We start from the raw sequence: 27,438 nt of genomic DNA, 5'->3' as shown, positions 1-27,438 counted from the left end.
AAAGCTAGGAGGGGTAGGTTGGTACTGCAGGAGTCTCCTGTGGCTATCCCCATCTCAGACAAGTATACGGTTTTGGAAAATGTAGGTGGTAATACACTTTCAGGGGAATGTAGCACTGACAGCCAAGTTACTGGTACTGAGACTGGCTTCTAACATAATGTGAAGTATATCCAGTTCCACACGATCGATGGTGAGAGGGGACTCTCTAGTCAGGGGCACAGTCTGCCGTTTCTGCAGCTGACAGTGAGACATCAGAATGGGGTGGTGCCGCCCTGGTGCCAGTGTCAAGGATGTCTCTGAGGGAGCAGAATATTCTCAAAAGGGAAAATAACCAGTGGGAGGTCATTGTACATTGGTACCAATGGCGTAGGAAGGTGAAAGCATGGGGTCCTGACGAGCAGGGAGATTTGCTAGTGCCACTCGGGAGGCATTAAACCAGTGAGGGAGTCGGGGTAATCCTAAAGGGATAGTGAGAAAAGAGGTGAGTCTGAGGCTGGTACTGTTCACAGGTCAGACTGTCAAGGCAGGCAAGAGCAAGTCACAGAATGAGGTGCGATGGACCAGTTACACTGCATTTATTTCAGTGCAAGAGACCTGACAGGTCAGGCAGATGGGCTCAGGGTATGGTTTTGAACAAGGCTGTCTATGGAACCACAGGGGGTGCAAAAGATATGCAAATATTTCACGTCATTTTTATTGGTGAAGTATATGAAGCTCGAGAGTTTGGAGAAATAAACACTGGTAACTTGAAAAGTGTCCATGTTACAGAGGTGGTGGTACTGGATGTCTTAAATCGCATCAAGGTGGATAAAGCCCTGGAACCTGATCAGGTGTATCCTGGAACTTTCTGGAAATCTAGGGAAGTGATTGTTGGGCCTCTCCTGAGGTATTTGTATCATTGATAGCGACAGGTGAGGTGCCATTATTTTTAAAAACGTGGTAAGGAGATGCCATGGAACAAGAGAACAGTGAGCCTGAAGTCAGTGGCAGGCAAGTTGTTGGAAGGGATTCTGAGGGACAGGATATCCATCTATTTGGAAAGGTAAGGAATGATCAGGGAGAGTCAATGTGGCTTTGTACATGCACAATTGGGTCTCACTAACTTGAGTGAGTGTTTTGAAGTGACAAAGAAAATTGATTAAGCCAGGTAGTGAATGTTGTTTATATGAACATTCAACAAGGTTCCACAAAGCAGACTGGTTCGCAGGGTTAGATAACATGGAATGCAGGGAGAGCAAGCCATTACAAAACTGCCTGGAAGGTAGGAGACAGAGGATGATGATGGAGGGTTGCTTTGCGGACTGGAGGCCTGTGAGCAGCAATGTGCTGCAAGGATGGATATTGGGCCCTTAAATAAATGACTTGAATGTGAATATATGAGGTATGGTCAGTAGGTTTACAGAAGACACCAAAATTGGATGTGTAGAATAAAGAAGGTTAGTTCAGAATACAACAGGATCTTGATCAGATGAGCCATTGGAGCAAGGAATGGCAGACGGAGTTCAATTTAGATAAATGTGAGCTGTTGTATTTTGGAAAGGCAAATCAGGGCAGGACTTATACACTTAATGGTAAAGTCCTGGGGAACATTGCTGAACAAAGAGATCTTTGAGTGCAGGTTCCTAGTTCCTTGAACGTAGAGTCACAGGTAGGTAAGGGAGTGAATGCAGCATTTGGTATGCTCCCCGTTATTGGTCAATGCATTGAATGCAGCTGTTGTAACGTCATATTGTGGCTGGACAGGGCACTGATTGAGGCCCTTCTGGAATTCTGTTTTCAGTTCCAATCTCTCTGTTCTCGGAATAACGTTGAGAAACTTGATAGGGTTCAGAAAACATTTGCAAGGATTTTGCCAGGGTTGGACGGTTTGAGCTTATTGGGCAAGGCTGAATAGGCTGTCTATTTTCCCTGGAGAGTTGGAGTCTGAGCGGTGATCTTATAAAATCATGAAGGGCATGGATAAGGTGAGCAGTCAGGGACTTTTTCCCAAGTTCGGTGGGTCCAGAACTAGAGGGTACAGGCTTAAGGTGAGAGGGAAAAGATTTAAAAGGGATCTAAGGGGCATCTTATTCATGTTGAGGGCATTGCAAGTATGGAGTGAACTGCCAGAGGAAGGGGTGGAGTCTAGTACAGCAGCATTTAAAAGGCATTTGATTGGGTACATGAAGAGGAACGATTTAGAGGGATAAGGGTGAACCGCTGGCAAATGGGACTCCATTAATGCTCTCCGTTATTGGTCAATGCATTGAATACAGAAGCTGGGATGTCATATTGTGGCTGGACAGGACATTGGTTAAGCCACTTCTGGAATTCTGTTTTCAGTTTGAATTTTCCTGTTCTGGGAAGGATGTTGTGAAACTTGAAAAGGTTTGGACAAGATTTACAAAAACGTTGCCAAGATTGGAGGATTTGGCCGACAGGGAGAGGCTGAATAGGCTGGGGCTATTTTCTCTGGAGAGTCAAAGACTGAGAGGTGACTTCATGGAGATATATAAAATCACGAGGGGTGTGAATAAGGTGAGCAGCCGGGGTCCTATTTCCTCAGGTTAGGTGGGTCCAAAACTAGAGCACCTGGGTTTAAATTGAGAGGGGAAACATTTAAAAGGGATCTAAAAGGCAACGTTTTCAAGCTGAGTGTGGTGTGTGTATGGGAGGGGTTACCAGATGAAGTCGTGAAGGCTGAAAAATCACAACATTTAAAAGGCTTCCAATTGGGTCCATGAATAGGAAGGGTTTTGATGGATACAGGCCAATAGCTGGTAAATGGGAATCCATTCGTTTAGGATTCCTCGTTGGCATGGACGAATTGGACCGAAGGTCTGTTTCTTTGATCCTAATAAATTAAGATGCATTCCTCTATTTTGTGGCGAGCTAGCTGAAGCAAACATAAATATCCTTGGAGCTGAGAAAGTGAAGCAGTGATTTCGACCTGGTGCAGATTTGGTTCCAAGGTCTTGAATTTGCAGAGAGAGAGAGGAATTGTTAGCACTGTCACAATTTTTAGTAACTACTTTCAAGTAATTGGCAAATAATACAAGGTGAAAATGTGAATACTATTTTCCTCAGTAAGTTCTGAGCATCTGGAACAGTCTGAACGACACAGATTCAGCAGGTATTCTGAAACAGACTTGGAATTTTACTTTTTAAGGTAAGATTTGGGGGGCCGTGGGCACATGGGAGGGGACTTGGGACCGACTTGCAGCATCTCCAGAGGGAGAGAATACAGCCCCAATGGGCTGAATAGCCCCCAGCCCCTGTGCTCTGTGATACAGCCCCATTCACTGTGAATGATGGAGCTCATCCCAGGGCAGAGACAGGGAGGAACCAACCACTCTCAATCGGCGCCAGCTTAATTAACGACAGCTCCAGACCAATAGGAGAGGTTGTGTGGTCCTGCAGCCAATGGGAGTGAATGAGGGGTGTGGCCAGCAAGACAGCGCCTGTCCATGAGCTGTGCAGATGCCGTGTCACCGTTTGGGGTTGGGAGAGACAGCAGAGACTGGGACAGAGGCTGTGGGACCTGAATTACAAACTCCCGGTAAATTAAAACCAAAAGAACTGCAGAAGATGTAAATCAGAAACAACAACCAGGAGGTTCTGGAAAAGCTCAGCAGGTCTGGCAGCATCTGTGATGAGAAATCAGATAAAGTTTCAGACCCAGTGTCCCTTCCTCAGGACAGATATTACTGAGAAAACAAGTCAGTTTTAGTGCAGAAGTTAGTGTGGGGGGAGGATAAAAGGAGTAAACGATAGGTGGGGATAGAGTGAGAAGAACGGTTGGGTAAAGGAGTGGATAACAATCTGTCTGGGGGAGGATGATTAGCTGTTAATGGAGACTGTTAGTGGCTAACTATAGGTAGTGTGTAATGGCAGACTGTGAGAACTGGTGTGTGGGGTAGGGGGCTACGACATGAGGTTGTTAACTTATGGTTAGCATCAATGAAGTAAACACAATGACTGCAGATGCTGGAAAGCAAATAGTGGATTAGTGGTGCTGGAAGAGCACAGCAGTTCAGGCAGCATCCAACGAGCAGCGAAATCGACGTTCGCTGCTCGTTGGATGCTGCCTGTTCTGCTGTGCTCTTCCAGCACCACTAATCCAACTTATGGTTAGCCACTAGCTGTCTCCATTGTGAGCTGTTCCCCACCTATATCACTCCACGATTGAAGCTGCCGAGGACACGAACCTTTGGAATATCCTCCCTAACTCCCTCTCTCCGCCTTAAAGATGTATCTAAAAATCGTTCTCTTTAATCAACGTTTCCATCATTCGTGAAGCATTTGAGGAGATTTGTCAATGTGAAAGGCTCCATACAATGCAGGTAGTTGTTGTTATTGTCTGACCTCAGGAGAAACAGGGATGAGCCCTCTCTCTCTCATACCTGATGAACAGCAGTAAAAGCAGGAAGCACTGAGCATGCTCCAGCCCACAGTGGGCTTCGGATTATTGATATCAGCGCAGGACCAATAAGAGTGGGGGAACTGTGGCTAGAGGTGCTCGTTGGTCCTTCAACCAATCAGAATGAATGAGGGGCGGGGCAATACTCAACCACGTGATAAACTTCACTGACAGCACAGTGTTGTTGTGACCAAGGCATTGGAAATGTGTAGAAGGTGCAGGGCAGGGGGAAGGAAAAACATATTGACCAGGAAGAGGAGGAAATTTTCATGGTATGGGATGAGAGGTTTTACAGAACTTGGTGCACGTAGTAAAACACAAATTTAAAAATCCCAAATTCTGCACCATTTTCCCTCCCGATAATGCATTTTGCACTCCCTGAAATATCAACTATGTGTTTCTCCCTTCACAGATACCAGTGATCAGTGCTAAAGCCCGATTGCCTGTGGAGAAGGTGATGTTTGACTTCCTTGTACAGCTACAGTTCGTGTGGTGAAGGTGCTCCTACAATGTGTTTGGGTAAGAGCTGTTATAGATTATTCACTCAGCGACAGTGAAGAATTGACAAAATGTGTGCAAATCAACAACAGTTTTTTTTTATCATGTTTATAATTCCACAGACATATGATTGAGAACTTGTGACATAAGGCCACAGCTGGAGATATTAGGTCAGGTGATCAAAAGAATTGCCAAATAAGCAGGTTTTCAGGAATACCTTAAAGGAGGAAAGCAGGTCTGAGGGGGTTAGGGTGGGAATTCCATACCGTGTTGCCTTGGCAACGGTAGAAACAGCTAGACAGGTGAAGCATTGATTAAACATATCGTTGGGAGTCTGAAAGAAAATGAGTTGTCGAGGTCTCACAGATTGTGTGGTTCAGGGAGACAGGGATGTTCACAGCCAGGAATTACATCAAGGGTGAGAATTTTAAATTGTTGCTTGTTAATAGGAGCCTTTTGATGAATCAACAAGTTTTGGTACAAGTGAGCGCTTGGGCAGTAGGGTTTTAGATACTCTTGAGATTACATGGAAGTTGAATGTGGGAGGCTGGCCAGGAGTGTGTTTGGATCATGAAGTCTGGAGATAACACAGGGATGGACGAGTATTTCAGTAAATGAGCTGAGACTAGGGTGGAGTTGGGTGATGTCACTAATGTAGGAATAGTGCTTTTGGAGTCGGGCTGCTCCTCCTCCTCCTCATCACTCCCCCTCCCCAGTTCACAGATATTGTTCCTTGTTCTATCTGTCTGTCTTTTCGGGTTATGTCCTTCTCTCCCATTCTGCTACAAACTAATATTTGACCCCACCGTTGTTGCAAAAACCTACTCCATCCTGACTCTCCCTTTCCTTTCTGAATTCCTTGTATTTGGTGTCCCTTAAGGATCTCTCCTCGGTCCCTCCTGTTTCTCACCTACATACTGCCAGGAGGTGACATTGTCCAAAAGCACCGTGTTAGGTTTCACATGTACACTGACAATGCCCAGCTATCCCTCGCCATCATCCCTCTCCATTACTCAGTTATCAAACTGCTCATCACACTCCCACTACGCGATTGGCTGCAATTTCCTGCAACGGAACATTGCAATGGTTAAACCCATTGCCTTCAGTTGCTATTACAAATCACTTTCCCTTACTGCTGAGCCCCTCACTCTCCCTGGGAACTGTCTGAGGCAGAACCACACTCTTGACAATATTGCTCTCATATCTGACCCCAAGGTGACCTTCTGATCAGACATCTACACAATCACAAACACCAGGAATTACAATCTCTTAAAATGTTGCTTCTCTCCACCTCACCCCAGCTCCATTGCTTATGAAACCCCTGACCTGTGTCGGTGTTGCCTTAAACTTGACGAATCCAAAACAGAATCCGTGATTCTGTGACTGACCCAGAATCTGGTTCCAGACTCCCTCATGATGAGAAACATCCTCTCAGTATTTACCCTGTCAAACTCCTTAAGAATCCTACATGTTACAATGAGATCCCCTCTCATTCTTCCCAAATCCAGTGAGTAAAGTCCCAACGTCTTCAGCCTTTTCTTAAAAAATAATCCCTGCAAACCAGGGTTCATCCCAGTCAATCTTCTGTGAAATGCCTCTGATGAAATGATGTATTTCCTTAAATAAAGGGACCAAACCTTCTGTCATTACTCCAGATGTGGTCTGACTCGCACTTTATAAAGTTCCTCTCAGGTATATACTCCAAACAACTCCCTTTAAACTTGCACAGATGTTGTTGGAAATGCGCAGAAGATCATGCAGCATCTGTGAAGAAAAATCAGTTAAAGTTTCGGGTCTGGTCACCCTTCCTCAGATACGTTAACTCTAATTTCTTTTCACAGATGTTGCTAGACCTGCTGACCTTTTCCAGAAACTTCTGTTTCTCTTCCTGGTTTACAGCATCTTCAGTTGTTTCGGTTTTCATATCCTTGAAACTTGCCATCTCTCTTATAGAATTTGTCATTTCCACCTTGGAAAAAAGATTCACATTTGTTTGGTCTCCCCTACCCTGAGGAAAAAAGAAACCATGGCTAGTCACCCTATCATTGCTCCTCATAACTTTATAAAATTCAATAAAGCCACCTAAAGTGTCCAGTGCTGCAGGGAAATAGCCTCAGCCGATTCAGCCTCTCCCTATGGTTCACGTGTTCCAATACTTGCAACACCCTAGTAAAACCATTCTGAACTCTTGCAAGTTTCCCAACATCTTTCCTATAACAGGGAGACTGGAATTGAAAGCAGTCTGGGGATTCCAAAAGTGGCCGAGCCAATAAACCGTACAACCGAACCATGATCTCCCAACTCCTATACTCAATGCACTGCCCAATACCAGCTAGCATACCGCACACCACCTTCACTGACCTGTCTACCTTCAACCACACTTTCAAGGAACTGTCAACCCACACTGCATGGTCTTTTTGTCTGTCAACACTTCCCAGGAACTTGTCATTCAGAGGTTGAGTCCTATTCTGGTAACATCTTTCTGAAATCAGGGAGACCACAATTGAATGTAATATTCTAAAACTGGCCTCCCCAATGCCCTACTCAGCCACAACGTGCCCTCCTAACCCCTATACTCAGTGACAGAATCCCTACAGTGTGGAAGCAGGCCTTTCGGCCCATGGGACCATACCAACCATCGGAACAGCATTCCACCCTAACTCTGTACCCTACCATTACCCAAAGCTCATCCAGCTAACCTGCGTGTCTTTGGATTGTGGGAGGAAATTAAGAGCACCCAGAGGAAGCCCACGCAGACACACAGGGAGAATGTGCAAACACCGCACAGACAGTGGAATCGAACCAGAGTCCATTTATTGGTCAGCGCATTCCATTCAATGTTAGTGTCCCAAATGCCATGTTCAGCACCTGATCTCTCTGAAACTCTACTTTCCAAGAACTAAGCAGTTGTTCTGAGCTCTTCGGAGGGAATTAAGGTCAGGATGAGAAAACAGGAACTGGGTTGAGTTTTAGATCTACAAAATGACTCTCCATCTTTCCACTCTGTTTCTCCCCCTCCCCCCACTCTGTCTGTTCCCCACGCTCTGTCTCCCCACCCCCCAACAGTCTGTTCTCTTTCTCCCCCCTGTCTGTCTGTCTCTCCCCCTACCTCTGTTGGTCTCTGCCCCCCCCCCCCCTTCCCCCTGTCTGTTCCCCTCCTCTCTAAACCCACTTTCTGTCCCCATCTGTCTCTGTGCCACCCCTTTCTATCCCCCCCCTCTCTTTCCCCACCCATTTCTGACCCACCCTTCTCGATCCAACCACCCTCTGTCTGCCGACCCTCCTTCCCAGTCCCCTAGTTCTGTACTCCCCCACTGCAGGGCAAATATCTTGTCTATTTACCCTATCCATGCCCAGCCTGATTTTAAAAATCTCTTTAGGTCACCATTCAGCCTCTGACGCTCCAGGGAAAACAGCCTATCCAACCCTGGCAACATGCTATAATTCTTTTCTGACCTCTTTAAAGTTTAAGAACATCCACCTGATAGGAAGGAGAACAGAATTAAATGGAATATTGATTCGGCAACTTTTGCAATGTCCTCTACAGTCACAATATGTCATCCTAACCCCTATACTCAATGCTCTGACTGATAAAGACAGGCAGACCAACTGCCGCCTTCACTATCCTATCGACTTGCTACTCTACTGTCAAGGAACTATGAACCTGCACTCCAAGGACTCTTTGTTTAGCAGCACTCACCAGGAACTTACTATTAACTGTATAAGTCCTGCTAAAGTTTGCTTTTCCAAAATGCAGCAGCTCGCATTTTTCTAAACTGAACTCCTCAGCCCATTCACCCATCTGATCCAGATCCTCTTGTACTCTGAGGTAATCTTTTTCCCTGCTACTACATCTCCCATTTTGGTGTCATCTGCAAACTTACTTACAATACCTCTTATGTTCACATCCAAATCATGGATATAAATGGCGAAAAGTAGTGGATCCAGCCCCGATCCTTGTGAGACTCCACTGGTCACAGGCCTCCAGCCTGAAAAGCCCCCTCTCCCTTCTACCTTCGGGCCAGTTCTGTACTCCATGTGATCTAACCTTGCTGAGCAGCCTCCCATGAGGAACCTTGTCAAACACGTTACTGAAGTCCATGTAGATCATGTCCATGCTCTGACCTCAGCAATCCTCTTTGTTACTTCTTCAAAAAAACTGAGTCAAATTCATGAGATATGATTTCCCATGCACAAAGCTGTTATTGGTATCCAGGATTTAACTCTGTACATTGGGGTCTGCGTTGCCCAGTTATAGGTGTTAATATTCTGGATGAAGTTCAAGGACGCCAGCATTTTCTCAGTGAGTCTGTATTGAGTCTTGTTCATGTCACCAACACAGGGGAGTTCCTTTTGAAAGGCAGTCCCTGTATCCCTTGCCCACCAGGAAATAGTGTACGTGTCCTTACCTCTGGATCAGGAGGATCAGGCTCAGAGTTGAGTAACAGCATCTTTGAAGAGGCTGATTAGTAAACCTGCCCAAGCCACCAGGCCATACTGTCTCCCAGCTGTCCCTGCCTGAGCCTCCAAACAGACCCTTCCTGTAGTTTCTCTCCTGTCAGACTCTCCCATTGCTCAGTTTGTCCAGGATCCCCTCCTGCTGCTGCACTGCTCCTGTCCCTCACTGACCTGTCCATCCCCCAGTGTTCACCACATTCATTCATTGTTTACAATCTCGTTGTCCCAGTCCTCCAGCCCCGCCCCCTCCACCCTATAGAGACAGCTCAGTGGTTGGCACTGCTGCCTCACAGCACCAGGTACCCGGGTTCGATTCCGGCCACGGGCGACTGTCTGTGTGGGGTTTGTGCATCCTCCCACAATCTAAAGATGTGCAGGGCAGGTGAATTGGCCATTCGAAATTGCCCATAGTATTGATTAAATTAGTTAGGGGGCATAGGTCTGTGTAAGTTACTGTTTGCAGGGTCGGTATAGACTTGTTTGGCCGAAGGGCCTGTTTCCATACTGTAGGGATTCTGATATATTGGGCAGCAGCTGCTGTCAATCACCTGGACTCCTGTATGATCGGGAGCTCGTGCTGTAGGAGGGGAGACAAGTGCATGGGTGCAGTGCTGGCAATTGTGGGATTATGCGCAGTATCGGTCAGTGCCTGGGAAGGAGGCTGTGGGTGTGAGGGATTAATCTATCATTAGCAGCTTCATCCCTCTAGGAGCAGGACCCAGGGGAATGGCCCCTCTCTTGCTACCCTGATATGTGATCAGACTATCAGTGGTGCAGCGTTTTGCAGAAAGTTATTAGAACTCTTTTGTGAAGATTCAGGGTTGTTATGGAAAGGGACAAGGATGGGCCTGCAATTAGAATTCTAATTTGGCTCATTTTAGTAAGATGGGTCTTGGCCAGAGTGTGCAGGAAGCTGTGTATGCAGGATGGTTCTCATCAGGAGCTAGGAAACTGGATTCGAAGAGAGAGTGTGTGAGAACTGGGTGTGGAGGAAAGGAGTGGGGGGATTGGTTTGGATTTCAGTTCACAGAAGAGAGAAATTGTGAGACTGAGGTTTAAAGCTTTGGGGGAAACAAGAAAACTACAGTTTAATACTACAATTGTCTTATGAATTTCCATCCTGTATTAACAGTGGTAACTTGTGTGCTCTGTTGTATGGTACTGAAAGGGTGGATTTGCGGATGAGAAATACAAATTGAACTTCATGGTCAAATCTGATAGTTACTTGATCCGTGCCGATCTGAATATCATTGGCCTTTTCATCTGGATGGAAAGGTGTGCATTCTGTCCGTGGGCAAATATTTCAAATCTCAATGTGACTGGAAAAGTACTGAGACACAGCCAAGTCCATGTCAGCGTGGTGAGTGTGGAGAGAGAGTTCATTTGTTTTTGAAAGTCTGAAAAATCATGGCACATTTCCCAGGAACAATGAAGCCACAACTTTGCTTTGTAAAAGGACAAGTCTTTAATTAACCATGCAACCAGAAAGACACAAGGATACCTGCACCATGGGGAACACTATGAAAACGGGATTGTTGTAAAGGGGTTCATTCTCGATCATGGATTGTAATCCATTGGCATTGTCCCGTCGGTTCCAGCCCCGCAGGGAAACACTGGAAATATGATGGATGTAATGGAGGTTTCAGTTATTAAACTGTAAAAAGTGCAGAACAATTTACAAGGATGTTACCAGGGCTCAGGGGTCTGAGTTATAGGGAGAGGTTGGACAAGGGAGGATTTTATGTTTGGAGCAGAGGAAACTGAGGGGATTCTTTTCTAGAAGTGTATAAGACCATGAGAGGCATGGATAAGGTGAATGCACTCAGTCTTTTTCCCAGGAACTCAAGGATTGGACGACTTGATTGGATCAGTTGAAGGTTAGAGGAGAAAGAATAAAAGGGAAGCTGAGGGGCAACTGTTTTACACAGAGGGTGGTATGTATATGGAATGAGCTGCCAGTGGAAATGGTTCAGGCAGGAACACTCGCAACAGGTAAAAGACATTTGGACAAATACATGGATAGGAAAGGGTCAGAAGCAAATGGGCCAAGTGCAGGGAAATGGAGTTAGCGTGGATGGACTTTCTGGTCAGCATGGGCCAAAGGGCCTGTCTCTGCTGTCAGACTCTATGACTCTAAGTGCATTTGCTATTTCTCCCACTAACTCTGTTGGTATCCTGGGATGTATCCCATCAGGGCAATGAGACTTGTCGACCTTTAGCTACATTAGCATATCCAGTTCTAACTCTTTCACGATAATGGTTATCATCTAGGTCCTCACCTTCCTCAGTCTCCTTATCAATTACTGGCATGTTCTTCGTATCCTCCACTGTGAAGACTGACTGCTGTGTGCTCATATTCCTGAACCCTGCTGGATAGGAATAACTAGGCACAGAACTCTGAGAGGTCTTCTTTGAGACTTTATTGATGAGACATGGCAGTTACCTGGATAGTGTACAAGCAAAACACCTTCAGGCAGCATCAAGTAACTCCCCACCTGTCCAATGTACAGCTCCCACTCTTATACCTTTGTGGTTTGGGACTTTGAATAGAGACTGTCTCTCAGTATTATCTCCATGGCAACGGCAGTTAGAAAGTCTAGTTCAGTTCAGCACTTTGTGGTTAAACCACACACCGCTCCCCCACGCCCCTGTGGCTCCCTCAAGTATGTGATAGGCACTTCAGTTTCAGTGGGGCTGTCTATCAGGATTCTGATGTGGAGGAGCTGGTGGTGGGGTGGACAAAGTTTAAAAACCACACATCACCAGGTTATAGTCCAACAGGTTTATTTGGAAATACAAGCTTTTGGAGTGTGCTGTGATTTTTAACTTGCTTAGGATTATCTCTATGGTAACAGTTAAGTGCTTCAACAATTAGAGGCCATATGTTCCCCAAACATCATGTTCCCCTCTAGCAGTATAAACTGTTATTCCAGCCCTGGGGATAGCTATTAATCACTTTTCTCCCCCAATCCCATCTCGCTTTCTGTTGATCTTTAAAGTTTTTCTAATCTCCATGGTCATTGCCAATCTGTATGCATTCTATTTCAGTTTGATAGACTCCCTTATTTCCTGAGCCACCCATGGCAGATTATTCCTTTTTTCCTAAAGTCCTTCCTTTTCCCTGATATATACTTTTGCTGAGCACTTCAAAAAATTTCTTTGATATTCCCGCACTGTCCGTCAACTTTCCCACCATAAAGTCTTTGTTTCCAGTCTACATTAGCCAACTCCTGCCTCATCCTATTGTCGTCTCCTTTTGTTTAAGCACTGGATCTTGGGATTGGATTTAATCTTCCAACTTTTCATCTTTGTTCTAAATTCAACCAGACTTATCAGAATTCTTTTATCAGATTACGTGGTGAGGCGATGTTTCCTGGGTGTTTTGGTTTTCATTGTCAGTGACCTTGGCTTTGTAATAAAGTACAGGATGGATATTCACACTGCGAATGTACGACGCAATCTAAAACCATAAATCACTGTCTCCCCTCAGTTTAAAATTGCAAAATCATTATCTCCTACACGCTTCCTCACTATCTAAGATTGGAATGCTAATCCACCTGACTATCTGTCATTTTCCGAAAATCTCCTTTGGTGAAGGTGGTGATTTTTGGATTCAGCTTTCCAGTTATTACCGCCTCTCCAAGAACACCCTGCTTTATCCTCAATCATAGAATAGCCTTTATCCACAATCATAGAATAGAATCTCAACAGTGTGGCAGGAGAGCATTGGCCCATCAAACCCCACCAACCATCCAAAGAGCATCCCACCTGGAGCACTCCATCCTTTTAACACTGCATTTCCCATGGCTGATCCACTGAATCTGCACAATCATGGAGACTGTGGACAAGTCCACACGACCCGCCGAAGCGCAACCCACCCATACCCCTACATTTACCCCTTACCTAACACTACGGGCACACACAGAAACACAAAAGGTAGCATGTGTACCTGAGATGAATGAACCTGGACTTAGGAAAATGTGACAACAATCACAACTAGTTAGAATTACAGAATCCCTTAGGCGCACAAAGAGACTATTCGGTCCATCGAGTCTGCAATGACCTGCTGTCCCACCCTACCTCCATAACCCCACATTTAGCATGGCTAACACAACCCACCTTACCTACACACTACAGGCCATGTTAGCACAGCCAATCCATCAAACCTGCACATCTGTGGGAGGGTCACATATTATGTCTAAGTGCTCAGGATTGTGGATGAAGGCTCACAAATACTTGACTCTGACGCAAATCCTCTTTTATTTACAAAATAAAATCTGGGGGAAATTGCAGCCAGACAGATTTCCAATTATCTCATGAGGAAGAGAATTCACAACTTGTGCCCCTGACCCAGGATGCGCAGTGAAGTCACAGAGGTCTGGGAACCATCAGAAATGTAACAAGTTGTGTGCAAGGTGGGGGTGAGACAAGGACAAAAAGACAGTCTGTCACACGGGGGAAGGCAGGAGAAATTAAATTGCAGAAATGGTAGTCCCTCAAGGCCATGGGGAATGGATTTAGGGCTGGGAAAGAAACCAGGAAACAAGGTGAGCAGCTCTGAAAGAAATACATTGAAAAAACAGATTATAACAACATAGAGGGCAGAGTACACAGTCTGAAATTGCTGCTCTCATTGGTGAGTACATAACGCTGTAAAGCCTGGGTCATTCTATTACAGCCAACACATGCAGGATAGGCCAAGTGCTGAACTTTCTGATAAATTTATTCTGACATTTGGAATTCAGGTCGGATGATGTTCATAAATTCTCAAATTGGACTTGACTTTAATATTCTGGAGAAATGTTAAATCAATCACAATGATCCCATTCTGCAGACTTTAGTCCGCAGCCCTGCATGTTCCAGCATCTCAGTTACATCCATGTCCTTTTATTCTAATGTGATGCTGGTTACTGCCTCTGCCACCCCATCAATGAGTTCCTGCTCCCCACCATCTCTGAGTGAAATGAATTCTCCTCTCCCCTTCTTTCTGGGAATTAGTTTCAATCTAAATCCTCCAGTTTCTGACCTCTCAGTTAATGAATAGCTCCTTCCTATCCACTCGATCTGGATTCCTCAGCATTTTATCACTTCAATTAAATCTCAGCTCATCCTCCTCAGAAATCATCCCCAGACTATCCAATCTTTCCGCAGAGCAGATATTTTCCAATTGTAGAAACATTCTGATCAATCTCCTCTGTACCCTCTCTGGTGTGATCACATCAACCCTGGAATAAGGGGATCAGAAATGTGGGCAGTATTAGATTAGATTAGATTAGATTACTTACAGTGTGGAAACAGGCCCTTCGGCCCAACAAGTCCACACCGCCCCGCCGAAGCGTAACCCACCCATACCCCTACATCTACATTTACCCCTTACCTAACACTATGGGCAATTTAGCATGGCCAATTCACCTGACCTGCACATCTTTGGACTGTGGGAGGAAACCGGAGCACCCGGAGGAAACCCACGCAGACACGGGGAGAACGTGCAAACTCCACACAGTCAGTCGCCTGAGGCGGGAATTGAACCCGGGTCTCCGGCGCTGCGAGGCAGCAGTGCTAACCACTGTGCCACCGTGCCGCCCACTTTAACCGCAGTCAATTTCAGGGTTACCCTTAATTCTGTTTGCTAAAAACTGCTCGTGTCCTCCCTTTGCTTTTCTTAACTCTCTCTTTAAATCCTTCCTAGCTGATCTGTAACTCTCTATTGCTTCATCTGTACCATTTTGCCTCATCAACACATAAGCCTCTTTCTTCTTTTTAACAAGAGATACAATTTCTGTAGTAAACCATGGTTTACAAACTCTGTGCCAGTTGGGTCACCCCACAGACATTGACTTTCCAAAGAGAACAATCCAAGATTTTCTAACCTCTCCCAATCCAGGCAACATCCTGGTAAACCTGTTTCCACCTTCCCAAAAGCCTTCACCTTCTTCCTATAATGTGGTGATCAAAACGGCACACAATCCCCGAAAGGTGGCCTGATCATAGTTTTATTATCACTCCCCTGACTAAAGAAGGCAAGCCTGCCATTCACCTCCTTCACCACTTTCAGGGATCTTTCAGCTTGCAACTGAAGATCCCTCTGTATATCAGTGTTGCTCAGGACCCTTCCGTTTATTGTACAAATTCCTCTTGCTTTGTGTCTTCCAAAATGCATCACCTCACACTTGTCTGAATTAAAATATATCTGCAATTTCCCCACAAAACTTTCTGACTCATCTCTTTCTTGCTGTATCCTTTGACATCATTCTTCACGATTCACAACTTCAACAGTTTGTGCCATCTACAAACTTGCTAATTAAAACGTTTACATTTTCAAACTTTTCATTTATATATATTACAAGCAACAGATGTCCCAGCTCTGACCCTTGTGGAACAGAGGCACTGGTCACAGACCTCCAGCCAGCAACATACCCCTACACAACTGTTACTGGAAGAAATATCAAAGAGGAGCCTTGAGTTCTGTGCTGAGCACCACGACCAATGTTTATTCAGAGCTCCTTACTAATACAGGATGGGAAAGGTCCCTCTCTGGCTCCCCCAGATAAGTCCAGCATTTTGATGTGTTTACTTCATACGATCCCCCTGACCTGAACTCCAGAGTTTGGAATGTCAGCTCGGATATTTCCATGTTTCCTTTCCCAGTCTCTGATTCTCTCAGCTCATGCGGCTGCTTTGCCAGTTCTTTTACAAATGGTTTAACCCTATCCTTGTCATTGCACATCTCCAGCCCTCCCACTACCACACATCTCCGGTCCTCCCACTACCATACCCTGTGGTATCTGCATAGTCCATCCAGTCACTAATTCAAAGGGGGACTGTCCCGTCCCCTTTGCTGGGGTTGTCCTCAGTTTTATTAGGCTGCTAAATAGTACTCTAACCCATCACTGTCCTGTCTCTGAGAGAGCCTTAGTCAGACTAGCTTTCAGTGTCTGCGTCATTCCTTCTACTGTCCCAGAGCTCTGGGGGTGGTATGGGGGATGGGATTTCTGTTCAGTACCAAACAGGGCACATAGCTAAAGAGCTATGTTCCCTGTAAGATTTGTCCCTTGGTCAGAATCTGCAGGGGAATGCTTCCACCCATTGAGTAAACCTATTTACTAAAACCCAGCAGGACTTCCTTCCCTGGGATTGGGTGTGTGTGTAAAATCCATCTGTAATTGTTCCCATGGGCCCCTGGGTCCCTGCTGCTGCCTCCATTTTATTGCTTTCCCTGGCTCACACTGTGAACAGACTACACACCTTCGACAAAACCTTGCTGTATTTCTCCCTGTTCCAGGCAAGGATTGTAGTGGATCATCTGATATTGCATTTTATCCTCCCCAATATGGGCCAGCCCATGATATGTTTTTAATAATGTTTGTCTTATACAGTGTAGTGGCACTGCTGGATCATCCAGACTCTGACGTGTCCTATTACTGCCCCACCCTTTTCCCATTCCTGTTTCTGCTGTTGTGGGACTGTTTCTGGGAATATCTTTAAACCTTCCTCTCTCACTTCTGTAGCTACGGCCATTGCCATCTCCTCAAATGTCTGCACTATTTCAGTCAGTATTTCACATATAAGATTATTAAAGGATTGGACACTCTGGAGGCAGGAAGCAAGTTTCTGCTGATGGGTGAGTCCTGAACCAGAGGACAAATTTTAAAAATAAGGGGTAGGCCACTTAGAACAGAGTTGTGGAGAAACTTCTTCACCCAGAGATGGTGGGTATATGGAATGCTCTGCCCCAGAAGGCTGTGGAGGCCAAGTCTCTGGGTACTTTCAAGAAAGAATTGGATAGAGTGATTAAGGATAGTGGAATCAAGGGTTATGGGGATAAGGCAGGAGCAGGATACTAATTGAGGATGATCAGCCATCATCATAATGAATGGTGGTGCTGTCTCGAAGGGCAGAAGGGCCTACTCCTGCACCTATTGTCTATTGTCTATTCACCTGCCTTATCCACAAACTTACTGCCCCATTGGTGTGGGGTTTTGACTACCTTGTGAGCTCTAATTCTCATTATTGCTGCTTCACTGGGAAAGTTAGCTGCTTCCACTAACTCTCTGACCTGTCCTTCATGCTCTACGTGCCCACAGACAGGGTGATTTACCCTCACCGAGCCCAGGCTATCACTTGGTCATGAACTATACCAAAGGCATGCTGTCTCTCTGTGTATATGCTGACTGCCTGACACCTGGCTAATGTCCGCGCTTCTGTCAGGGCTCGTGATGGTTCTGCCATTTCTGGGTAATTCTCCAAAAAAGTCCTCCAATAATTAAACAATCCTAAAGTTTGCCTTATCCCCTTCACAGTGTGCGGGTGGATAGTTTTGAAATCATGGTCTTTCGTTTCACTGGGATTGTCCCCCTCCGTTCCTGATTTGATCTTCCTGATGTGATGTCCCAGGTACATCTCTCCCTACCTTCCCACGCTCTGTGGGTTAATTTTAAGCCCGGCCTGCCTGACCTGACCCAATACTCTATGTAATATCCGGATATGTTCTTTCTTCACCAACTGAGGCAATGAGGTGTTGGTAAGATTAAATCGATGCACTCCATCAGCCATATATCGGTGGGATATACTGGAATATTATGAGGTCCCTGAGGTAACTGGATCCAGGTCTACTGCTTTCCTCAGACAGTAAATACTAGCTTATTCTGACCGTTCTAGGTCCACAGTAACCCATTCACAATATCAAGGGCTGAGACTGTATCCTGTTGCAATTTTAATCCATTAAATAAAGTGGTGTGGTTCACTACTGTAGGATACTCTTTAGTGGCAGATTTACTGAGGGAGGTCTAATCAATAGTGAGGTGGGATGAGCTGTCCGGCTTCTGTGAGTTAGTCTGGGATACTGTTGGTCTGACTATTCCCTGCTTCTCTCAATCTGTTACTGTCACAATTATTGCCTTCTCAGCCCCAGCTTTAATGGGATCCAGTTTGGGTGGGGAGTGAGAGGGCCCTCGATCTTTACAGGATCTACAGATAATAACCCACATTCCTGTTTGAGTTACCCGCCCTGCTGTTTGGGTCCTAGCTATAACTCCCCAGATTCTGAGACTGTTCCAGTCTCCCTGCAAGGTAACTACTCTGGAGATGTCGCCTCTCCTTTGCTTCCTGTCCTGGGCCTGGCCAGATTGTACCCATATTAGAGTTTGTGCCTCTACATCAATAGTTGCTCTGAACTGTTCTAAAATGGCAACTTCCAGAATGGTCCCTTCCTCAGTTTCACACTCCCATATCTGAATATATTTTGCCATATCGATGATCTGCATTGGGACAGATTTATTTCATCCAGCTTCCTTGATTCCCTCTCCAACTGCTCTCATTTTAGTAATTGAGGGGTGAGGGGCAAATCCGTTTCGGTAACTGATATAGATGCTCCTTTTATTAATATTTGTTCTGCTGGTTCCCAAACACAGCGTCAATGAATATTCATGTGCCTACGTGAACACAGGCACACACACAATGTGAACATCTATCTCCCTCTCTCTGCCTACGTTCCTTGTCTATGTGCCCTTTCCTGCTTCCCTTGTAACATTGTGGGTCTGGTTACCCTCCCTGTACTGCAGTACCCTCCCTGTACTGTACTACCCTCCCTGTGTTTCTGAGTTTGTCTCAGCTCTCATGGCCCAATTCAGAATGTGATCAGAATGATCTCCCACTGGCAGTCCCACGTTTATAATTACAGTTAAATAGGGTCCCATGTCATCTGTTAAATACATCAAACCTATTTCATCATCACAGGTTGGGGTTTGGTAATCCCCCGTGGTCCTTACACACCTCAGGCTTCCTCTCTGTATGAGCCTCGATAATACCCTTGGTTCCCTGAGACACCAAGGTTATTTTAGCCCATTCAGTCTGTCCCCTCCCCAGTGTATCCCTGTAATATCTGTGAATGCCTGGAGGCACTCATCGGCTGTGCACTGGGGGGGGCTCAAACCCTCACCCACTCATTGCAGAGACAGGTTCTGCTGTACACGTCCGGGCATCTTGGCATCAAGGATTTTGGCCTAACACCATCATCGGTGAGACTGTACCTCAACTAATTCATCCATATTGTCCCAATAAGGCCCGTTATTACCATTTCTCTATCAGGCTGGGTGTTAACACACCAACATCTGTTATTCAGCAGGTGAACGGTTCATGTTTGGTTTCTGTCAGTTCCCTTTGTTGCTCCCTACTGTCTGTCCAAGTTGACCTTTGATGCCCAGTGGTGCCACAGACACGGCCTTCTGGACCTTATAGGGCGGTGGGTCATCCCACCCATTGTCGTCCCTCTGTCCATACGTGGATGCTTTGTCATCTAACCCGTTCCAGTCAGTGTCACCATCCTCACTGCCTTCTGAGGACAGCGGGGCACTCGGTACCTCCCCCACTGTAACTACCACCTGGCCCTTTGGCTTTAAGGCCTCACGTCAGAGAGCCACCACCTTCACTTGTTCCTGTTTCCCATAATAATTCAACACATCCTGTCATTCCTGGAATAACACAGAGCAAAATGTGAATTTGGTTTTACTTGAAATATTAATAATTTGACATTCACTTTACATATCTTTAAAGGTGAAAATTCTACTCTGATTATTTAAGTGAATTTAACATGATCATACAGTGAAAATAACCCTCATAATCAACGATAATGAATGAACTGAATAATATGTAATTATTTGTACAAGTTCTTGCATTGAAAATTCAATTTTATTTAATGTTTGTCACCCATTACACCATGGGCATTGTTATTAGGGAATAAAGTAATGGAAGGATATCAGAGAAAATAAATAGACTTGAATTTTAGCTTCACTGGAATAATGAACCAAAACAATATTTGGAAATATGGGTAAACTACATAACAAAGTTTCCAGTGTCATTATTGACGTGAAAACTATTTTAGTTTGCTAGTTGTTTTGCACTAAGAATAATTGGAACTGAATTGTGATTGTGAATTGACCATTTAAAATATATTTTAAAGAGAATAGTCATATATATTTTTTGGAGGAAATTAGGAAAGTAAATAAATATGTATACATTGGTATTAATAGTTTTAAAATGTTTAGAAGTTGACTGGGATTATTTGATTGAGAGAGGCTGCATGATTATTAAGACTAATTCACCTTTTTCATTGCATTGTTGGTTTCACTAGAATCTGTTGTGGTCTAAGCTCTTGTTGTGTGCAATGGACTGTCACTCATAGCTTAATTAACCTGCGAGTCCCTGATCAGGTTTCCTTTGTCTGTAAGACAGTCTGTAAGTTTGGGGCACACCTGCTTTTCTGAGGGGAAACAGAGATTCTTTTCAAAGGAAATAAGTGGCAGTTCTCACTGAGAATGTTTTCTACCACACACCATAAACAGGGAAGGGTTTTTCTGAAGAATTTCATTGTCTATCTATAAACTGATGGTACCTGTGTTTGTCAGTTTGTGGAGGATTCAGCACATTTGTTCTGAGCTGTTTTTATACAAGCAGTTGGCTCATTCTGTCTTTGCCAAAAATGTTGTTTACTTTCCCCTTTTACTGTGATTCTGCAGGTTAGAATATTCTGAGAGTCAATAATGTCCAATAACTGAACATTGAATGATTTTGACTCTAACAGAGCAGTGGCCTTGTTTTCAGCTCATTATTCACTTTCCATTTCCTGCTTGTGTTGAATGTTACAGAAACAGGCTCTGAGCAATGTTTCCATTCACTTGTGTTGGAGTCACTGTCAGCCACGTGGTCAGTCAGTTTCAGGCTGATGGATCAGTTTCTCTGTCCTATTAGATGGTGGTCACTTGCTCAGTTTCCGATGGCTCACCTGAGCGTCAGTCCATCAGCTGCTGAAACCCTGCATCCAGCATTTGTTCCCTCTCACAGTGACGACTCCAATACAGTCCCAGCTTGTCTCCCACATTCACCTCCACATCCTCAGGATCACCTCAGATTCTACTGTCTGTGTCCTTTCAGCAAGTTGTGTAAGACACCGACTTCAGTTTTAACCTGATCTATATTATGTTCAGAAAGATCATTTCAAAATGTGGTTCACTGCTTCTTCAGGACCTTCCTGAAGAAGGGCTTATGCCCGAAACGTCAATTCACCTGGTCCTTTGATACTGCCTGACCTGTGCTTTTCCAGCAACACATTTTCAGTTGTAATTGTAGTAACCAGTTAATTACAAGTTACTGACAAAATATTTTAAGAGAAGCTGCTATTGGTGGTGGAAATGCTGCTGGTTGGTATAAAAGAGGGCTAGGGTGAATACTGTACTCGGTTTTGATGAGAATGTTGAGCAATGTAAGATTCTTTTATCTTTGTTAATAAGAAGAGGCAGAGATTGTAGCTAGGACATCCACAATCATACACCCTCACCACCACTGATGTTCAGTAGCAGCAGTGCCAATCAAGCGGGCTGCTTTATTCCGATGGTATCAAGTTTCTTGAGTGTTGTTAGGGCTGCACTCATCCAGGCAAGTGGGAGTATTCCATCACACTCCTGACTTGTGCCTAGTAGCGTTTGGACAGGATTTCAGGAGCCAGGAGTTGAATTACTCTTGTAGCCACTGTGTTTATGTGGTGAGACCAATTCCGTTCCTGATCAATGATTATTCACAGGATAATGTTGATAGTGGGTGTTCAGTCATGGTAACACCATCGAATGTCAAGGGATGGTGGTTAGGTTATGTCTTATATGTGATAGCCTGCATTTGTGTGGCATGTATGTTACTTGCCTCCTGTAAGCCCAAGCCTGGATATTGTCCAGATCTTGTTGTACTTGGACTTGGACTGCTTCAGTACCTGAGAAGTAAATTATTTATTAACACTAAATAGTCACGAGATTATGCAAATTCCTTTTTCTATCAAATGTCACGGACTGTATCTTATGGTCACTCTCCTATTCACTTTCATTATCTTTTTATTTTCTTCTTAATTCAGACACAAATGTTTGAACATCGATCAGTATAAAATTACATAAATTAAAATCACATAGCATGTTTCGACAAGTAAACTAATTGAATGAAATACATTACTTCTGTATTGTCTGCATTTTGACAAAAAATAATTCTCTTCAATAACTATTGAATGGCTCATTTATTGTCCTCAATCCATCAATCTAAGTATTATATTTCAGTCTTCAGTTTACCGATCTTAATGTACGTCTAATCAACATCAGAGCAGTGATTTTAAAATATTGAGTCAATTTATTTGTTCAGAATACAACATTTATTAGGAATTCACTATCCTTATAATAATTGCAGAATAATTTGTTTGTCTTTCTAATGTGTTTCGTCAGATCCATATATTATTTTAATCCATATTTTAATTTAATCCATTGAAACAATGCGATTGTTTTCAGGTTAACTATCCCACAATGGAACCAATCATTTTGCATGCAAAACGCTTTGTAAACTGACTTTTGCTGTTTTGAATAATCACAGTAATCTCAGCCTTATGAATTCAGAAAACTGGAACGACTTTTCACTGCAATAATTCCTGTTCATGTCTGCACATTGCACAGTCATGTAGCAAAATTAAATTTCTCCTTCTTACAAGTGTACTGATAGATTTTCGAAAATCTAAGTGTTGCTCTATCTAATTATTGTTCAGTTCAGTAGGGGGTATAAATGTGTAATAATGGCTCAGTACATGAAGTAATGTGAAGATATTGCAATGTACAAACTCACAATGATTGTGAATATCAATTTTTATTTTAACCATGGAAACACAGTTGAATTGATTAAATTATATTTCACTTCAATGCTCACATTCATTGTATTTCTAATCACAATAAGAGCAAACTATTTCATGTGACAAAATTATTTAAAATTCATCTCACTTTTTTATGGATACAAAATAGAATTAACACCCGTTTGTTCTTTCCTTGACCAATCACAGTGAAGTTTGAATTGTAGAATGCTAGACTGATACAGCACGGAAACAGGCCATTCAGCCTAACTTGGCATTCCGGCCAAGTTTCCTAAACTAAACTAGTCCCATTTCCCTGTGTTTCTCCCATACCCCTTTGGACGTTTTCTATCCAATAAACTGTCCAAAAGTCTTTTAGATGTTGTAATTGTACCAGCCACTGCCCTTCCTCTCACAGCTCATCCCAATATGTGAAAAACAGTGTGGAAAAGTTGCCCCTCAGACCCCTTTTAAATCTTTCCTCCTCACCTTAAAAATTATTTACACCGTAGAATCTTTAAGACTGCAAAGTTATTAAAAGTTGAGAGGTATTTAGAAGCAGCATAATACTTTATTCATACTTTATCGGTGTTCAAACATTTGTGTCTGAATTAAGAAGAAAATAAAAAGATAATGAAAGTGAATATGAGAGTGACCACAAGATACAGTCCATGACATTTGATAGAAAAAGGAATTTGCATAATCTCGTGACTATTTAGTGTTAATAAATAATTTACTTCTCAGGTACTAAAGCAGTCCAAGCCCAATTCATACTTTAATCAGTGATGTGAAGCAAATACATTCAAGATGTTGTGATCATTATAATGAACAACAGTTACAAGTTGAGACAATGTTGGTTGAAAAGCAATTCAGTCGACACTTAGATATTTTCTAATCAACTCTGAGGTGTTTTGACACATCTCTGTTGAAGGTGGGAATTGAACCCATGGCTCCTGGTCTACTAGTACACACATTACCATAATATTCCCATGCAGGAAGGGCAGGACTATAATCACATACTTACTGTGTTTATTCACAGGGAAAACTGCTCAGATATTTATTGTTATAATTGGACTAGGATTGTATTAGACAGTTCCATTGTGTAATGGATAAAAAGAATTAGTAATTTCTAATAATGATGGAACGAAGCAACAATGGTCTTAAATAAACATAAATCTCATGATAATCAAGTAAGTCAATTTGTTTGAAGCAGTTATTCATGTGCATAAGTTAAAATTAACCTGCTTTTTAATGCACATGAATTGGAAATAAAGCATTAGTCATTCAATGTGACTACTCAGCGAAAGACAACTTCCCTCATTTTCAAAAAAATGTGATTTCTAAGAATTCAAGATTTATTGTAAAAGCATAGAACAAACATTTGTTAATTCTGGTTTATTTACACAAGGAACACGTGTAATTTAAATAATGCTTAACATGAAAAATACTTAGCTCTTATTGTAATAATCAGAACTGTAACAATGTTAGAATTGAAGTGAAATACAATCAATACAAGATTGTAAACAAAACTGTGGATGCTGGAAATCACAAACAAACTCAGTAATTGCTGGAAAATAACTCAGCAGGTCTGGCAGCATCTGTGGAGAGAGTTGGACCCAGTGACCTTTCTTCAGACTGCACTTTTTCTTACAACCAATTCAATCCAGCTAAGATTCCACACTTAAAATTATTTTTGCTAAGATTAAGAGATTGTAGAGTGCAATATTGTTTGTATCAGTTGATGTACTGAGACATAGTTCCACATATACAGCTGGAGATATTGGATTTCAACAATGATTACCGGTTAGATTTTGGTAATAATTAGTTTTAAAATGGCTGATAACAAATTTAAGAATGATGAGAAAACCCCTATTGCAATGTAATTGTGCAATATGTTGGAAAAAAATTAAATATTTATGTGAAAAATAGTTAGCAATTTCTTAATTGATAAGACTGATTAATGATCCTTCCATTAATACGAGAATTCAAATAAAAGAGAATGAGAGAGTTAAAATGAGTGTTGGGTGAGAGAACTTTGGTTGATTGCAGGTGTGTTGACCTGAAAAGAATGTCAATGTTTCATTATGATACTGGCCTTAATAAATAATGGATTGATCGAAAATGTAAATCTCATGATGGTGTGATAATTGAAATGACAATTAAATAATATTTAATGTGAGAATGCAACACTTAAGATGATACAATATTTTCAAAGCAGTTTGTACTGGATAATGAATTAAAATATTGGGTTAATTTTTTAAAAAATCTCACTTTAGAAGATTATTCATCAGAATTATTCTGTCATTGAAAAAACCTCATTTCTTCAAGAATTCTGCATTTCCCTCATTTTCTGTCTTTTATCCACAGGGATCTGTACTGGAACCCTTCTGTTTGCGATGCAATTATATAGAAGTGACATGGATTAAAATCTAATTGGGTGAGTTAATAAGTTTGCAGATGATATAACGTTCAGTGCAGTTGGGGACAGTGTAGAGTGTTGTCAAATAATGCAGCAGGAAAAAGAGAAATTGCAGATATGGGCAGAGTAATTAAAGGTGAAGTTTAATCCATACAAGTGTGAGGTGTTTCACTTTGGAAGCTCAAATGTTAAAAAAAAGTAGATAGTTAATGGCAGGACCCTAACAGCTTTATTATTCAAAGGGATCTTGACGTTCAAGACCATGGCTCCCTGAAAGTGACCATGCAAGTAATTAGGTGGTTAGGAAGGCAAATGGCATGCTTGCTTTTATTGGTCAGGGAACTGGTTACAAGAGTCAGGAAGTCATGTTGTAACATTTTAACACTTTGGTTAAGGCATACTTAAAGTATTGTATTCACTTTTGTTCGCCATGTTCCAGGAAGGGTATGGATGCTTTGGAGAGGGTACAGAGGGCATTTACCAGGATGCTGCCTGGATTTGGAGAGGCGAGAAAAATTCAGATTGCTTTTTTGTGAAGTGGCGGAGACTGGGGGAAGACTTGATGGAAGTCTGTACAATCATTAGATACGTAGATAGGGTTGACGGTCAGAAAGTTTTTCCCAGAGTTGAAGCGTCAAAAACTACGTGACATGTGTTTAAGGTTAGGAGGGAAAGTTCAAGGGGCATGTAAGGGGCAATTTGTTTTGTACACAGGGAGTGATTGCTGTCTGGAATGGACTTCCAGGGTTGGTGGTGGAAGCAGATACATTAAGGCTCTTTAATGTTCATTTCGATAATTTGGAAGGATATGAACCAAGGGTAGGCAGAAGGGATGAGTTTCTTTTGCATTATGTTCAGCACAACATTATGGGCCAAATGGCCCATTCCTGTGCTGTACAGATCTTTGAGAGAAAGCTAATGTCTATCTCATATGACATTTAATCTAATCAATATTTAGCCACTGGTGTCAGAAATAGGAAGGAAATAAGTAGATAACGAACTTGACTATAATCTAAAAATATAGTCAATTAAATTTACAGAGGTAATTTTTTTATATTTGTTCTGAATTATCAGATTAGCAACTTTGATGGAGATGTGTTTAAATTGTTTGCAGTTATTGATGTTCTGACCCAAAATTACCCTTGTTAAACTGAAGATTGGACCAGAAACCTGTTAGAAAACTTGAAAATATTCAGTAAGGTGCGATGCACATCATAATTTCTTACTGCCTATACTACAATAACAAAATCTTTCAGGTCTACACCAAAAAGCATTGATTTGCAGCCAATGCTCATTATAAATATCTGAATGCTACTCGTTTCAACAATCAAAGTAATCTCAGCCTCATTTATAAAGAGATATCTTAGACATTTCACTAATAATTACTGTTTATGTTGACACATTGCTCGTTCAAACATTAATGAGATTTCTCATTAATATTCAGTTCAATGATAGCATATTAATAATTTAGTTATTAATATCTAATAATTGATCAATCCAGTAAGGGATATAACAGTGGAATTATGGCTCAGTACATTAACTGATGGAAAGATATTGTTGTGTTCACTCTCCCAATTATTGTGAATATCGATGTGTATTTTGATTTGATTTGATTTTTCTTCAACATGAAGTTTTATTGTATTTCTGATCACAGTAATAGTTAAATTTTTTAAAGCTAAAAAAATTCAAATTTGTGACTTTTTTGTCAACAAGAAAAAAGAATTTACATGCGTATGTTCTTTTCTTTATCAGAGTAAATTTTGAATTGTTGGAAGTTATACATATGTGTAAGGAAGGGGAGCTGCCTGCAGCTGAATAGTCACATTGAATGATTTTTTATTGCGATTACATCCTGCTGCTAATCATTCTAGTTATCTTTTCATTTCAGGAAAAACTGCTTTAAACATATTCCACAGTTGTATTTTGCATGAATTTACAATAAGCGCATGGTATGTGTATTTATCTTTCTTTCATTTCCATGATTTTAATTTTTAAGTAAGAGCATATGTGCTTACTACC

At 42.6% G+C, this 27,438-nt stretch overlaps 1 long non-coding RNA gene across 13 annotated transcripts in view; it reads left to right on the top strand.

Annotated features, from left to right (window-relative positions):
• LOC140470147 (uncharacterized) overlaps positions 1 to 27,438 on the top strand; it is a 56,183-nt gene that overhangs the window by 23,243 nt on the left and 5,502 nt on the right. For 12 of the 13 annotated variants that reach the window (XR_011956432.1, XR_011956427.1, XR_011956433.1 and 9 more), the window contains 2 exons: positions 4,812 to 4,918; positions 25,368 to 25,437. This is a non-coding gene — a long non-coding RNA (uncharacterized lncRNA). Of the gene's footprint in view, positions 1 to 4,068; positions 4,672 to 4,811; positions 4,919 to 25,367; positions 25,438 to 27,438 lie in introns of those variants that run through there. The other variant, XR_011956431.1, reaches the window with a different exon arrangement.

The sequence above is a fragment of the Chiloscyllium punctatum genome, chromosome 50 (assembly GCF_047496795.1).
Source record: "Chiloscyllium punctatum isolate Juve2018m chromosome 50, sChiPun1.3, whole genome shotgun sequence".
NCBI lineage: Eukaryota > Metazoa > Chordata > Chondrichthyes > Orectolobiformes > Hemiscylliidae > Chiloscyllium > Chiloscyllium punctatum.
This window is presented reverse-complemented; position numbering and strand designations above follow the sequence as displayed.